Source organism: Monodon monoceros, unplaced genomic scaffold, assembly GCF_005190385.1.
Source record: "Monodon monoceros isolate NGI ecotype Baffin Bay Population unplaced genomic scaffold, NGI_Narwhal_1 Super_Scaffold_18, whole genome shotgun sequence".
NCBI lineage: Eukaryota > Metazoa > Chordata > Mammalia > Artiodactyla > Monodontidae > Monodon > Monodon monoceros.
In genome coordinates this window covers 147,514,918-147,530,919 of record NW_021703774.1, presented here as the reverse complement: position 1 = coordinate 147,530,919, position 16,002 = coordinate 147,514,918, and positions in this window count along the sequence as shown.

Sequence of the window (16,002 nt, the reverse complement as noted above, 5' to 3'; positions counted from 1 at the left end):
ACACTGGTAGCAGGTGGGACTCTATTACCAAATGAGTTTGGGAAACTGGGTTTTCAGTAGGGCCACTAAGAGCCTCCAGTGCACAGATGAGCTCTGTGAATCTCCCAGAGTGCTCTCTGAGACTGGGCGGTGAGGGTGTCCCTGGTCCAGGAGGCGGCTCCTGGGCTGGGAAGAGGGGGACATGGAGCTGCAGGCTGGGGCTCAGCTTCCAGCTGGGTGGCTGCAGACAAGCCCCTTTTCTCGTCTGAGCATCGGCTTCGCCCTCCATGAAATGAGGTGCTTCTTGGGTGCCCTGGACACTGTAAAGTGTGAGGCCAGCTACAGTCCAGAAAGGCCTTTTCGGAGAGCCTTGTGGACCCACTGAGGGAAGCTGGGTGCTCAGCCTGCAGAAGGGATTCTGGAGCTTTCCAACCCAGGAAGCTCTTCCCTGATGCTACTCCATCATCAAAGGAAGAGCCAGACCTTCTCTCCCCATCTCCCCGTCATTCATTGGAACCATCCTGGGATCACTAGTGCCTGGCACTTTAAGAATTAATTACAGCTACTGTGTATCTAGCTCTGCCTGCACATGTAAACGCTACCCTGGCATCGGGGTGTCACGTGGAGTCTTCATGGGATGTAGCTGATTACCTTTGCCCTCCTTCTTCAGATGGGTAAACTGAGGTGTCTTGTTGGAGGTCACCCATCTAGCAAGGAAGGGGCTGGGATTTGAACTCAGGTCAGTCTGAGCCCTTGGCCTGAGGCCTCAATCTCAATTCTAGATTTTCCTGTCAAGGCCAGAGAGTCCCCAGAAGCAGGTCCTGGGGGTTGACCTCAGGGCCTGAGTCTGAGGGCAGCAGGAAAAGTGCCCCCATGCCTCAGCCTAGCTCCTGGGCTGCAGGCAGCGGAACCCTGGGAGCTTGGGGGAGGAGAGTAGTCTGTTTACTCAGTGAGCATTGTGCTGGGTGGTGAGGTTAGCGGTGGCTCATGGTGGGAGGCCCTGAGCGGGTGGGCAGGCAGGCAGTGGGAGCAGCCCAGGCCAGGCCAGACCATTGCTGGAGTTCCCTGGAGGAGGAGGTTTGGGGAAGGCAGGGCCGAGTCACAGCAGCGAGATCCGACAGGGAGCTGAGATGGCCCCATGACCTCATGCTTTCATCTGAGCCTGGCAAGGAGCCTCAGGCCCAGATGGGTCTGGTGGGCCCACCCTGGCAGGACAGGCACACCTCCTCTCCATAGCCAGGGGGTGTCTGGAGACCAGAGGGCTTCCCTGCAGGCTCCCTGAGGTCTGGTGTTGCTGGAACCCTGAACCCCTTCCAGACTGGGAAAGCAGCTGGTACAGGCCACAGAGCAGAGATATGGGAAACTGAGTCTCACCCCACCGCTGTGCTGTGTGACCTGGGCCAAGCAATTCCAGTTCTCTGAGGTTTTATCTCCTCCTTCATTTTATATTCATGTGAGGATCTCATAAGCTGGTGATTGTTGTCCAAACCCTGGCACAGAGCTGTTGTCCTAGGGTGTTGGGGGGCAGGGCGGGGGGAGGGGGGAGGGAGGCAGCCATCACCAGCCAGGAGCCCACAAGAGAATGGAGGATTGCTGTAGATGGTCCCTGATGACTCTGGCTGCAGAGCCACACACCAGTGTCCTGACTATTGGCTGTGCAGCCTTGGGTGAGGGCCTTCTCATCTCTGGGACTCAGTTTCCTCATGTGTCAAATAAAAATAATCACCCCAGACTCTCGAGAGGATGCTGGGAGCTCCCATCACCATCTTGGGGCAGGTATCAGGGAGGGAAAGAGCAGGAGCCATTTCTCTGGGGCCCAGAAGCAGTGGGGGAGTCCCCCCCACCATGCCTGCCTAGAAGACATGCCTGAGAGCCTTGGGAGGCCACTGCCTGCCCCTGGCCCTGAACTCCCCAAGGCTGGTCCAGAGAGGGTGAGGGTTGCCAGGGTCACACAGAAGCCAGCTGAATGGATCCACCATCCAAGGGGAGGGGACCTTTATCTCCCCAGATAAGAGGCCCTGAATGGGCCTGGGAGGCCTTGCGGCCTCAGATTTGGGTGACGCTTGGGGAGGGCCAGAGCTGGGCTGGCTCAGGCTGACCGTAAAGCAGCCACTTCTCCCAGTGCCTCCTCAGCCTGAGTCAGCCCGGGGCTGCTGCTGCTTCTGAGTTCATCGCCTGCCTGCCCGTCTGCCACCCAGCCTTGGAAGCCAGGCCCCAGGCACAAGGCAGGTCTGTAATAATGACAGCTGTGTGGGAAGCTGTGCCCACATGCCAAGCATTCTCTCTGCCTTCATTCACCTGATCTTCCAAACAGGCCTGGGAAGCAGGCAGGGCAGGGCCAGGGAGTGAGGTTCAGAGAAGCTGCATGAGCTGCCCAAGGTCACACAGGCAGGAGCAGAAGAGAAGGGTCTTCAGGTCCCAAGGCCGTGCCCTCTGCCATCATGCAGTAGACAGGCTGAGCCTGCTCTGTCAGACCTGGGCTGGTTCTGCGGGTTTCTGGCCCACAGATTTGGGGATTTGGGGAAAGGAGCCCTGAAGGCATTTCCCTGGAATAGGGACCTGGGAGCGTCTGTGATGACGGCCCTGGGCCTAAGCGCCAGTGTGTGCTCTGTGTCTGGCTTTGTGTTGGCCAAAAGGAAAGGACAAACAAGAAGCTACCAGACCCCAGAGGAGTGAGTGCCTGCCTCTGCCGGGAGGGTCAGAACGGCTTTCCAGCAGAAGAGACATCCGAGTGAGGCTTTGAAGGCAGAGAAGCATTCCAGGCAAGGGGAACGACATGGGGAAAGGCTGGGAGGTCTGAAAGAGCATGGCAGGTCCCAGGAGCTGCTGTAAACACTGTAAGGGACCCAGGGATGAGAGGAGCTTGGAGGCCTGCCTATAGGCTTTGCACGTCCCACTGGAGCTGACCTCTTTCTGAGTTCAAAGTGGAGTCAGCTCACATCTGCGCCGTGGTGGCCCAGGCCCACTGGGACTCAAACCAGTCCTGGCTTGGGGGGCAGGGGGGACTTCCTTCTAGGGCCTTACCTGGACTATCAGACAAGCCCCAGGCGGGGCATCACAGCCGGGGGAAGAGCTGCCCAGTCTATTTCTGCACCTGAGAACAAAGCCACCTGGTGGCCACCTCATTCCTGCAAAATCTGGGCAGGCCTCTGACCCCGACATCCAACAGGTCCAAAGAGTTCCACTTTCTCTGAAACCAGGTTGCAATGGGGAAAGAGGCCAGGATGGCAGAGGGATCATGGCAGGGATCCTCCCACTGCCTCATTTTCCCAAGGGGTACAGGCAACTCCGTGCTCCCCAGCCTTCTGGGCTCCCTAAGGAGGCCCAGCCCAGTACAGCCTGGCCTGGCTGGTGACCCCAGGCATAGCTCGGCTCCTCTCTGTACTTTGGTCTTGGCTCAGACGATCTCAGGAACCGGTGGCTGGAAGTCTTTTTTTTTTTTTTTTAACATCTTTATTGGAGTATAATTGCTTTACAATGGTGTGTTAGTTTCTGCTTTACAACAAAATGAATCAGTTATAAATATACATATGTTCCCATATCTCTTCCCTCTTGCGTCTCCCTCCCTCCCACCCTCCCTATCCCACCCCTCCAGGAGGTCACAAAGCACCGAGCTGATCTCCCTGTGCTATGCGGCTGCTTCCCACTAGCTATCTACCTTACGTTTGGTAGGTTGGAAGTCTTGTGGAGCCAAATCTGTCTTTTCTTTTGCAGAACAAACTTGGATCTTCACTTGTAATTTCCCTGGCAGCCCCTTGAGGGCGCCCTTCCTCAGGCACCCACTTTACAGGTGAGGGAATGGAGGTTTAGTGAGGTGGAGTGAGGGACCTGGTCTCAACCACCAAGGGACAGGGGGCGGGGAGGACACCCGCTGCGCGCCAGACACTGTGATCTGCACTTTAGCGTAAAGAGGATACGTGCAGATTCCGAAACCTTACAATCCGGGTTCAAATCCTAGCTTTGCAGCTCACTGGCACCTGACCTCGTGTAAATCAGTGCCCATGCCTCAGGTTCCCTACCTGTAAAACGGTGATAATAATAGTACCTCCGCATTGGGTTGATGTAAGAATTCCGGAAGATAATTCATACCAAGTGCTTGCAACCATGCCTGGCACATCCCCATTTGGCAGATGGGGAAATTGAGGCTCAAAGATAAGCAGTGCCCTCGGGCCGGAATTCATCCCCAGCCCGCCACCTGCGCCCTATCACCCTCCTCACTCCCACGAGGTGGTCCCACTGCCTGACCCTGCCCGGCCATCGCGGGGACCAGCGGGGGCCCCGGTATCTCTCCCTCTCCTGCCTGTTTCAGGAAATCCTAGGACTGGGGGCCCCCGCAGCCAGCGCAGAGCAGGCAAGCGAGCGGAGGACCTGCAGCGGCTGTGCTCGGCCCGCCCTCGCCTCGCGACCAATTTTGGGCAAAGCAGCGGCGGCAGCGGGCGCTACGTGCAGGCGATGAGTCAGCGCGCAGGAATGCGCAGGACGCTTTGTTCCCGGCTCTGCCAACAAACTTGCCGGGCCCGGGGCGCGGCGGGGCTTGACTTCACTGCGCGGGCAGCGCTGCCACGTGCCGCCCCGGGACCCGGTCTCAGCTCCCCCGCTGGGGACCCCAGGAGACCTCGGGGAGGCCGGTCCCCTCCCCAAATCTCAGCGGCTCTGCCTCTGAAAGGTCCTGGCAGCCCAAGCGCCCTGTGTGGGTCACAGGGCAGCAGCCACGGTGGGGGGGGGGGGTGGGGGGGAAGCGCCAGTGGGTGGAACAGAGAGGTCGAGAGGTCGCTTAGCCACAGCAAGACCCTCAGGGTGCCCTGGGGACACTATTTGGGGTCCGGGCCCTTTCTCTACATGAGGCTGGTGTGGGAGAAGGAAGCAGGGCAGGAGGCCTCCAAGCCCTGACACCTTGCTGTGTGTCTCCCGCAAGTCACTCCCCTTCTCTGGGCCTGGGTCTGTCCAGCTGACAAGTGGGATGGCACTGTCTGTCTTGCTTTTCCCCAAAGTCCTGTGCTGGGTAATAAGGTCTCTAGATGTGCTTTGGAAAGGAGTGCAGGGGCCTTGAGAAATCTTTGGAAACTACAGGGGGCTACAGTGAGGCCTTTCGAGTGCCATGCAGGGCCATGCTTTGACTGTTCTAAGTGCGATGCCATCTAATGATCAGAGCATTGCTCTGCCAGCAGTGGCAGGCATTGCTGTTTATAAGAATTGGAGGCTCAGAGAAGCGAAGTCATCTGCCCCAGGCCACACTCTGGTACTGCAGAGCGGGTGGGAACCCGAGGCAGTGCGACTCGGCCACCCTTATTCCTGAGAGTGTGGACCCTCTTCCTGGGCTGGAGGGCCAGGCGGGGCTCCCCAGGCTTCCAGGAGCTGCTGTTGTGGCCAGCCCTGGTGAGTGCAGCAGGAAGCCTTGAGGCTGTCTGTCTGGCTGTCCCCAGAAGGAGCAGTCGTGACTGGAGTCAGAATCCTTCTGCCCTGTGTGGCCTTGGGCATGTCACTTGCCTCCTGGTCCTCCCATGACTGCACTGTCATTTCCCCATTTTAGCTCCCCTAGGAAGTAAATGGCCAAGTCTGTGAATAGAACCTGCAGGGGGCAAGCAGAGTGGCTGCTGGGGTGTAGGGAAGGTCCCCAGATGGAGTTTTTTCATGCACTGACTCCTTTCTTCCTTTCCTTATCCTGAGGTCCTGGAGATCAGGGCATAGCCCGCCCTTCCCCCATAGTCCCACCCAGCAAACAGACAGATCTGGAGTGTGGGGTTCCTAGTTGGCCTGGGGGCCTTTCGCAGGAGGCCACCAGCGTCAGCCCTGACCTCAGAGACTCAGCAGTTGGGCAGGTCCTCGCTGGGGCCCTCGCTAGCCCCTCCCCCGCTCAGTCTCTTTGGGAACTCTTTGGCTTCTGTCCCTCTTAGGCCATGTTTTCTATACAAAGAAGATGGAGGATGACCTCTCTCCACCCCAGGGCTGAACTTGCAGAGGCCATGTCCCCACCTTAGTGCCTGTCCTCTCTTGGAACCCTGACAAGGCCCCCACCCAGCCTCAGCTGGTCCCCAGGGAGGGATGCTGGCAGAAGAGGCCAAAACCCCCAGATGGCTCTCAGCCTGCCCCCCTCCCCTGCCTGTAGCTGCGACCTGGAGAAGGTTGATGCTGCAGGGGCCTGAGAAGGCCTCGCTGCCACCTGGGCCAGAGATCCCTACATTTGGGACAGTGACTTTCATGCTGCCTGCAGTGTTTAGGCCTCACTTGCAAACCACTCCACCAGGGTGTGAGATGTGCCCTGCAGCAGAGGTCATACAGCACAGTGATTAGAGACTGGTATCTGGAATCAGCCACTTCTGGGACCTGAGGAGGTTATGCCACGTCTGCTCCTAAGATTCCCCACCTGTAAATGGGAGCAGGGTCCCCTTGTAAGCATTCAGGGAGTTGATAGATGCAAGTGCCTTACATAACACACAGTGGCTTCTGAGTCAGCCTGAATCCTACCTGAAGCGTTCTAGTGACTTCCACATTGTCTCTGCCATCTCTGACTTGAGTCAATGACAACACTCCTCCTCTTGTCGATCTCTGTGGTCATAGATTCTTCTGGGTCCCCAGTGAGTAAGACTTCCCAGTGTGGCCCCTCACAGCCTAGACCAGGACACTGAAGCCCAGAGACACAGTGCCCTGCCATGCAGCAAGGCTGTGCAGGTAGAACCTGCTTGCTGCCTGCCTTGGGTAGAGGATGGTGGTCTGTGAGACCCTTTGGCCTCCAAGTCTCAGAGGCTGAGGACAGGGAGTGATGAGAGAGGAGACTAGAGTGAGCCAGTGTCTGCACATGCCCTGCCTCCCGACACACTTCCTGGCACCCTAAGGCCCTGCCTCGGCTTGGCACACCTGCCCGGATTCCTGCCTGTGTGGTTTCCCCTGGGCCTCTCCCTCACGTCCGCTGGCAGAGCATCCTCAGCTGTCTGCATTTCTCTGTTTTGAAGACAGCCACTTCAGGGCCGGGCCTGGCCGGGATACCCCTGACTGTGGGAGCGTGCATGCTGGCGAGGTGCGCAGGGACACACCTGTGCACACCTGCTTCTCTGAGCTCGTGCAGAGCTGTGCCCTGTGTGTCCACATATGCATGCATGTGTGTGTGTGCAGGTATGTGGGGAAGGGATACAGACACCTGTGTGGACATGCATAAGTGCATGAGGGGTGCAGGGGGAACTTATGGATCCCTGGGGGTCCCCGGACCCATGGGGAGGGACCTGCACTCATGCATGATGTGGGGAGTGGCGCATGTTTCCCATACCCGAGGGCCTTGCATGTGTGAGGGTCATGCACCTAGAGGTGGCCTCTCCCGGGCCGAGCTCATAGCCACTGAAAGAAGCCGGAGGAAACAAGAGAAGGGGCTCAGGATGAGCTCAAGTGTGGAGAGTCCATTTGCCTGGCTCAGCTGCGTGTTTCCCACAGGTTCCCCTATTTAACCCTCACACCAATCCCAGGAGGGATAAAAGTGGGATTTGAGGCTTGGAGAGGGCCAGTCACTTGCCCAAGGTCACACAGCCTGTAAGTGGTAGAGCCAGTGTTCAAATCCATGTCTGCCTGACTCTTGAAGCTTTCAGGCCAGGCACGGAGGGCAGGGAGCTGCTGCAGGGGCCACAGCACAGACGAGACCAGTGCACCGTTCAGCTCAGGGCTGGGCTGTTCCCTTGGAGGGTGGGAGACTTCGAGCTACCCACCCAGGCCTCTTGTACCTGGCCCCCAACCTACTCTGGCTGGATATATCATAATAAACATGCATGGAGTAGTTGCTCTGTGCCAGACCCTGGGTAAGTGCTTTGCACTAATCTCATCTCATTTAATCCTCAACAACACTCTGGAGGCCCGTGCTATTTTTAGGCTATTATTATTATACTATATGTAAATAATACTATATATAATATTTATATCATAGTATAGAATAATAATTCTTACTATTCTCAAATTAGAGATGAGGAAACTGCGGCACCAATGTGTTAATTAACTTCCCCGAAATCTCATAGCTGAAAATGGCAGAGCGGGGATTTGAGCCCATGCTGTCTGGCTCCAGAGTCCCAGTGCCCCAGCCCTACACGTGCCGCTCGGGCCAGTATCTCCTAGTGCTTGAGACCCCAGTCTCATCCCCTTTCTGCTGGGCGGTCTCCAACTTGATCCTCCATGCAGGCTCAAGGAAGTTGAGGGCTGGGTGTACCAGGCCCCCATCTCACAGATGGGGAAACTGAGTCTGGGCTGCTGTAGTGCCTGGGCCTGAAAAGTTGACTCCTGATGGCAGGTGCAGATCTAGCTTCACCCACTCCCAACTTACTGTGGGATTTGAGGCAAAGGTCCTACTCTCTCTGGGTTTCAGTTTCTGCCCTGCCCCCAGAGAGCAGGTAGGAAGGGCTGTCCCAAAGTTTGCAGACAGGGAGTCCTGGGAGCAGGCAGGGCAGGCCTGGCAGCCGGCACCAAGTGGGCAGGCAGGTGAAGGTGAGACTGGGCCAGGGCTGAAGTTGAGGCTCAGAGCCGGTTTTCCCTGGCTGTGTCTGAGTAATCCTGTGTCTATATTTATCTCCTCCTTTCTTGGGTGAGCAAACAGAGTCCGATGCCAGCCTGGCCTGCCACCCCCTAGTGCCGGCACGTTTCCCTCACCTGCTGGGTGGCCCTGGGGAGTACCACAGTCGTGGCCCTGAGCTCAGCTTGGCCCACATAGGACACACAAGGATGCTTGGACCCAGTGGCTTCCATGACAAACCTAACTGTCAGTGATGGCCTGGGAAGCTCCACAGGGGCTGCTGCACACGTGCACAGCCGTGGCCATGGCCTGGGCAATGGCGGTGCACTGGGGGCCTGGGAAAAGCCCTACCCTACTCAGGAACAAAGGACCCTCTTATCTCGGACAATGATTTTCGCTCCTCCATTCACACTTCGGTCTAAATGGCAGTCCCATGTCCCTCCAGGATCTGAAATTCCTAGAGGAGGAAGTCTGCAAGCTACAGAGGTCTAGAGTCAGACCATTCTGGGATTGAATCCTGGCACCCTGACCTTGGGCAAATAACCTCTCTATGACTTGGTTTCCTTGCTTGTCAAATGGGGCCAATAGTTCCCACTCCCCAGGTATCTTTATTTTTTAATTTTTAAAATTTTTTTTTTTTTTTTCGCGGTACATGGGCCTCTCAGTGTTGTGGCCTCTCCCGTTGCGGAGCACAGGCTCGGGACGCGCAGGCTCAGCGGCCATGGCTCACGGGCCTAGCCGCTCCGCGGCACGTGGGATCTTCCCGGACCAGGGCATGAACCCGTGTCCCCTGCATCGGCAGGCGGGCTCTCAACCACTGCGCCACCAGGGAAGCCCCTCCCCAGGTATCTTGTGAGCATTAAGTCAGAGGTGTTATGAGTTGACGGATGGGATGGGCTTTGGTGGGCAGGGCCTGCCTGTCTCCACCTGCTTCCATCATCCCAGGCCCAGACCCATGGCAGGGACAGTGGACCCACAAAAGGCCCGCAAGGGGACCTATGCATACCTGACTCTCACAATGTGCACTCAGTAATGGACACCCCAATTCAGAGAGGTGCATGCAGTCTTAGACCCAAGATAGATGAGATGAGTTGAAGCTTGGACCCTGAGAAGACCCCAGAAGGAACCAGATGCTCACTTTGCTGAGACCCTTCCCAGAGGTGAATGGGGAAGGAGAAGTGGCCATTCAGGCCAAGGGGTGATGGGAACAGAAGGTCATCTTATTGAGAGGTGGCTCAGCCTGGACCGGACCTGGGCTCCACCACCCCTGAACCCAGCTGGGATCACCGTGGCTGGCTAAGTCTTTGGCCTGACTCTGGCCTCTGCCCTGGCAGTGCTACCTTCCTGACCTTGGGGAAACCCTGGGCCTGGTGCACGTGCACCGCAGCCCTGCCTGCTCCCAGGTTGGATTAGGCAGAGTCCGAGGATGTGCCGGCTTGGCAGGCTCACGGGCGGGGCGGGTGCCGGCGCTGGGGCTGCCCTGTGCCGGCTCGGGATTGGGCTACAGCAAAGCCTTGTATGGCTCTGGCAGAGAAGCTCAGTGGCAGCACGCATTGGCTGGGCTGGCACTCCCAGCCAGGGCTGCCCGGGCCCCAAACCATGGTAACCAGAGCCGCCGGGAGCCGGTGGATTAGCACGGCCACCTACCTGCCCACCTGCCCACCACCAGGGCTGCTCTTTTCCTTTCCTAAAACGGCAGAGCCGGGCAGGTGAACTTGGGCCTGGGGTAGAGGAGGGGTGGGAGGAGCGGCGCAGGTGTCTCTGCTGAGGATTCAGGAAGCCTGGCCCTGGCCTTGGGCCAAGCTCTTCCGGGCTCCGGACATCAGTTTTCTCATCTCTGAAAAGGGGAGGTTAGTAGCTGGGTCTCCCTAAAGTGGCTGATGCTATGACAAGATTGGGGGATATGTCCGCTGGGGTCCCCCAACCCGGGTTTGAGGACTACTAGGTAGAAAAGAGGCCCAGGTTCTCTTTCCATAGGAAACCAACCACTCCTGAATGTGGCGGCCTGGTTTTAAGTCTCTGCCCGGCCCCTTACCACTGTGACCTTGGGAGCAGCGTCACCCGTCTGAGCCCCTGTCTTCCTCCTCTGCAAGGTGATGAGGTGATAAGTCTGTCCGTGGACCAGGGGCTCCTGAGCAGGTGGCCGTGATGAGCCCCATGCGGTGTAGCCCCCTTCTGCTCCCTCCTCAGTCATCCCGTCCTCGCCTGACTCTTGCTGCTTCCTGTTTCTCTCTGCTCACGCCCATCTCAGACTGGCCTGCCCTCTGAGCCCACCCTGCCGGCAACGGTCTGTCCCTGGGAGTCTCTAGCACAGAGTGTGACCTCCGGGTCCTGAGCCCAGAGAGCGTCCAGGCCTAGGGTGAGGGCCCAAGGGGGAGCAGCAAGGCTCAGCTGAGGCCTCAGTGGCAACAGGCAGCAGCCCAAGCCTTCCTGAGGCTCTGGGTCAGGTGTAACCCGGGTTGGTGGCCCTGCCACTTGTCAGGGTATGATCTTGGGCTCTCTTCTTCTGTGAAGTGGGGATATGTGGCCCAACCTGCCTCGCTCCGAAAGGGAAACTGCTTCGTGAACTCCAGAGCGGCCGTGGGAGGTCTGGTGTGAGCGACTGGTGGGCCTTGGGCCCCGCAGCTTGCTGGGGAGTCTGGTTCTTCAGAGAATTCACATCCACTTTCCTCGCTCTCAAGCACCGGATTGCCAGCCCCGGGGTCTGCTAGCGCATCCCTGTGCCTGCAGCCTCAGACACGAGGATCCACGTGGCTACCAGATGGCACTGCTGAGCAGTCAGGCAGCTGCCGGGAAGCAGCTCCGGCCAGGGCCCGCCTGGTCCCACTGGTGCCTGGGCAGAAGGAGGTGAAGATCCAGGGCTCCCCTTGGGGCCAGAGCACAGGCTGGAGAGCAGAGGGAGGAACTTGGGGTCCTCGGAGGCGCTGCATTGGAGCCGGACTGGAGTCAGTCCTCACGCTGCCTCTGACTAGCCCTGCACCTCTGGCTGGTGGGGGCCTTTTGGAACTTCTGTTTTCTTCTGTAGAAATGGGGACAGTAACTCTCACCTCCCTGGGTTGTTGTGAGGACTGGAAATAGGGCTTGTAAATGCTGAACGCAGGGCCTGGCTGACACTGTGCCCTTCTTCTTCTGGGCCTGCTTGGGATTCCACTTTCCCACTGGTCTCAACTGAGACCTGGGTCTCCCCAAGGACTTGCTCCCAGGCAGCTGCTCCTTGCCTTCCACATCCCATGATTCCAGCGCCAGGTGCCATCTTCGCTTCCAAGCCTCCTTCCACGCCGTAATTTTTTTCACTCCCTGTAAAAACCCAGCACCTTTGAGGCCAATGCCATCAGGCCCTGCCCCTCCCCTGTCCCATTGCTGACATCTGCTCAGCTCTTAGGCACTTCTGACACTATGTCCTAGCCTCGTGTGATCGTCATTAGTGCTGTATCCATATATTCCTCGTCTCTTCCGCTAAGCACAGCCGTGTGACTTGCTTTGGCTGATGAAATGTGAAAGGAGGAATGTTTGTTCCCAGGTAGAGCATTTAGTTGTCAATGCAATGTCTCACAGCTGTCTCCTTTTTTCTGCCTCTGAGGTCATGGGCGCACGGGATAAAGCATCCGTCAGCCTAGGTCTCCGAGTGACGAGGAAGAGCACAGCTCTGTGGCTGACCCACATCAGACATATAGCAGAAGGGAAAACCTCGGCTTTCATTGTTTTCAGCTCCTGAGCTTCTAGGTTGCTTGTTTCTGCAGCGTGACAGCCCCCATGCTGATTGATGTAGCCTGGCTCACAGCTCAGGTCTCCAGCCCAGCGCTGCAATCACCAGAGATGACTGCACAGGCCACTTGCACGACCCACTTGGCATCCTGGACACTCGCTTCCCAGCTTCTGCATCTCCAGTCGTGTCCTCTTTCCTTCCAGCTCAGCACCTACACCTGTGGTCCACACCACCTTCATCCACAACTGTCCTGCCTCTGGAAAAATGAGCTATTTTTAAATGAGCTATTTTTAAATGAGCTAGACAATTCCTAGCCTTTTCTTCTCTGTTCACATCCAAATCCCCGGTCACTTGACCACTGGACTTGCTCTGTGGAAGCCACCCGTTTGCTTCCTTCCGAGCCCGTGACTTCAGGGGTCCATAACGTCACCTCTTCATTGGCCAATTCTCTTACCTCCCGTACCCCACTCCTTCTGTCCCGTGGCCGGGCAACCCCCCCGCCTCCTGCCCCACCCCGGAATGAATCTACCTGGCCACCTTCTCCACGCTCACAGTGTGGCCTCTGAACACTGCTGGACAAACCACACGTTGAGCAGGAGTGGTGCCACACTGGCCTTCTGTTTCCCTGGCCGGCTTTCTCCCACTCCCCTCAACGGCCATTCACACCTTCTCAAGTCTCCAATCTTCCCCCACCTGCAGCTTCCTCCTCCCCTCTCAGCAGGTGACCTTACTCCACTGCACAGAGAAAATGTCCTCAACTTCTGTCACGGACGTCGCTTGCGCCTCTTCCCTTGGGTCAGACTGGGAGAGGTGTCTGCATCTCCTCCTAATCAAGCAGGCTGGGGTCTCACCATCTCCTTCCCGCACTCAACGTCTTTCTTTCCTGGACTCCGTACACCCCTCCAGCTGCTGCCCCAGCTGTCCCCTGCCCTCCACCGCAGGCTCCTGGGAGGGTGTCTGGATCTGCTGTCCCCACTGCCCCCTTCTCCTCACTCCCCAGCCACCACCCCGGGCCTCCACCATTCATTCAACACTCGGCAGTGTCTACCAGGGGCCTCCCGTGGGCCAGGCGCTGGGCTAGGCCAACTTTTCCCTAAGTCAGCAATGATCTCCCTGCTGCTGAAACAAGCAGGCCCTCTTAGGTTCTTAGTGCTGAACTTGTGGGCGGCATTTTACCCTGAGGACCTCTCTTGATTGTCCATCTACCTCTTCCTCTGCTCCTTCTCCTGGACTCCCCCTACCCCTGCCAATCCCCCACCCCCGCTGCCATGACCCTCCACCATCCCCCCACCCCGCCCCCACCCCCACCATCCCCCTCACCCCCGCCCCCACCCCATCACCCCCACCATCTCCCCACCCCCCTGACCCCCGGACCCTCAAGAGTTTTCCAGGAAAGGTCTCCAGATGTCTCAGACTCACTCTGGACTAGAGCTTTGCTCTCTCCCACAACAGCAGTTATGGCCGCTGCGATTGAACAATTCATGATGTCATTATTTGCTCACGGACGGCCTCTCCTGTTAGAATGTGAGCTCTTTGAGGGCAGGACTGTCTGTTTCGCTCACTGTTCCATCCGATGATTAGTCCCGCACTGGCGCTCAGCAAGTCACGTTGAATACAAAAGGTGGGGACCTATACCTGTCTTTTTCATCTCTGTAACCCCAGCACCCTGTGCAAGGTCCGCTCAAAGGATATTTGTCGAAGGCTTACTATGTTCAAGGTTCTGTTAGCCATGCGGTATACACTGTCTCAGTTAATGCTCACAACAACCCTCCAGTTTACAGATTAGGAAACAGAAGCCCAGAGAGGTTGTGTAATTCGCCCAATGTCACACAGGCAGTAAATAGCTGTGTCATGATCAGTTTCCAGGTCTTACCTTGTAGTGAGCTGAACGGTGACCCCTCAAAATTAAGTGTGACTGATATAGCCTGGCTCACAGCTATATCTTAACCCCTGGAACCTGTGAGTGTGAACTTATTTAGATCAAGATGAGATCATACTGAATTAGGGTGGGCCCCAAATCCAGTGACGAGTATCCTTAGAAGAGACACACAGAGAAGGCAGCAATACGAAGGCAGAGGCAGAGATGAGGGTGATGCGGCTACAAACCAAAGGCCAAAGATCGCCTGCAGCCACCGGAAGCTAGGAGGGAGCCATAAAACGGATTCTCCTCCAGAGCCTCCAGAAGGAACTACCACCTTGACTTCAGACTTCCGGCCTCCAGAAATGTGAGAGAATAACTTTCTCCTGTTTTAAGCCACTTAGTTTGTTAATTTGTTACTGCAGCCCTAGGAAATGAATATAGACCCCAAACCACATGGCAATGTACCTGTGCCTTCTGCGAAGCCGGGAAGGGAGGGGCCCCTTGAATCCCACGCTGTGTGACTGTGGCCTGCTCACTTGCCTTCTCTGGGCCTGATTCTCTGTAGCAAAAGAAGCACTTGGGACTCCAGGTGTCCCTCCATTCTACAACCCTAAGAAAAACCATGAGCCGGGCAAGTAGGCCTCTGTTGGGATTTTCAAATTTATTCCAACGTGCTGTTTTTTTTAAAAAATACCCTCAGGCTGAACACTCAGCCGGAGCTGTAATAAAGGCAATTATTATACTTGTAAAAACTTCTCATTCACAGTACAGATGTAATTTACAACAAAGGTCACACACATCAATACTGAGCAGTTTTTTCCTTTTGTACATCAGACTCTGTGCTTTAGACCTGCAGGATTTTTGTTGAGATTTTTTTTTTTCTTTTGCACTGATATATACCATACCAACATTGCAAGATGCAAGTGGAGAAACTGGAGTTTAAATAAAATTACAGGCAAAACTACCCCATCCCAGTGTGGTTGCTGTACATATCTACAGTACGATTTTTGGAATGTATTGCCATTTAAGAACATAGAAACTCTCTACAGACAATTTCACATACAGAATACGTACACCTTTTAGAAAAAAAAAGGCAAATTTTTATCTTACAGAGAGGGTGTATCTTACATTTGCCTATACGTTTCTTTTTTCGGTTTCTTTTTTCTTCCTTTTTTAACACTAGGTTTAGTAAAGTGATCATAAGTGCCGAAGCGGTTTTCCAATGGAAAGCGGACGGGATTCTCAATGCAGAAGCAGACTTGGTGGAACAGGTCTTTAGGAACCTTCTCCCCTTGGTCGTTGCTGTGGATCTGTCTCCATGGATGGCTGCCCAGGGAGGACTTTTGCTTCAAAGATTTGCCTGGAGAAAGGACTAACAATTCAGCTCTGTTATCTTGCTTGTTCCTATTCAAAAGGGCCGGGTGAGGATGGAGCATGAGTTAGAGGGGTCCGGAAACTAATTCTTTCAGACTTTTTCGAGGAGGGACTGCTGGGTCTGGAAGTTGGAGTTGATGGAGGTGGGAGAGTGGGAAATTCACTGCTGTCAGCCTCCTGGAGGGTCGTAGTGGTCGGGGCTCTGGCGGGGGGAGGGGGATTAGGCTTGTAAAAAGGCGCCTTGGAGAGGAGCAAGGTTAGTACCCAAAATGGCCCTGAGCTTGCTGAGGGTGAAGGGCATCCTGGAGGGTAGCCCTGGGGGGCAGGTGGTTTGGAATCCCCAAGACAACGGCTGGCTCTGAAACCTCGGCAAGTTGGCCCACGCCCCCCAACCCTGCCGACACCCGAGGACCACAGCAGGCCTATATCAAGGAATGGCCATCCAGCACATTTCAGCAGAGCACATGACAGGTGTCCATGCCAACAGATCAGCACTGCTTTCTCTACCGTGTCCCTTAACAGGGACAACAGGGTCACAGGCAAGCTGTAAATGTGCAAGTGGTTGGGAGCAGGGCAGTGGGTCCCGGGGTAGGGGGTGGG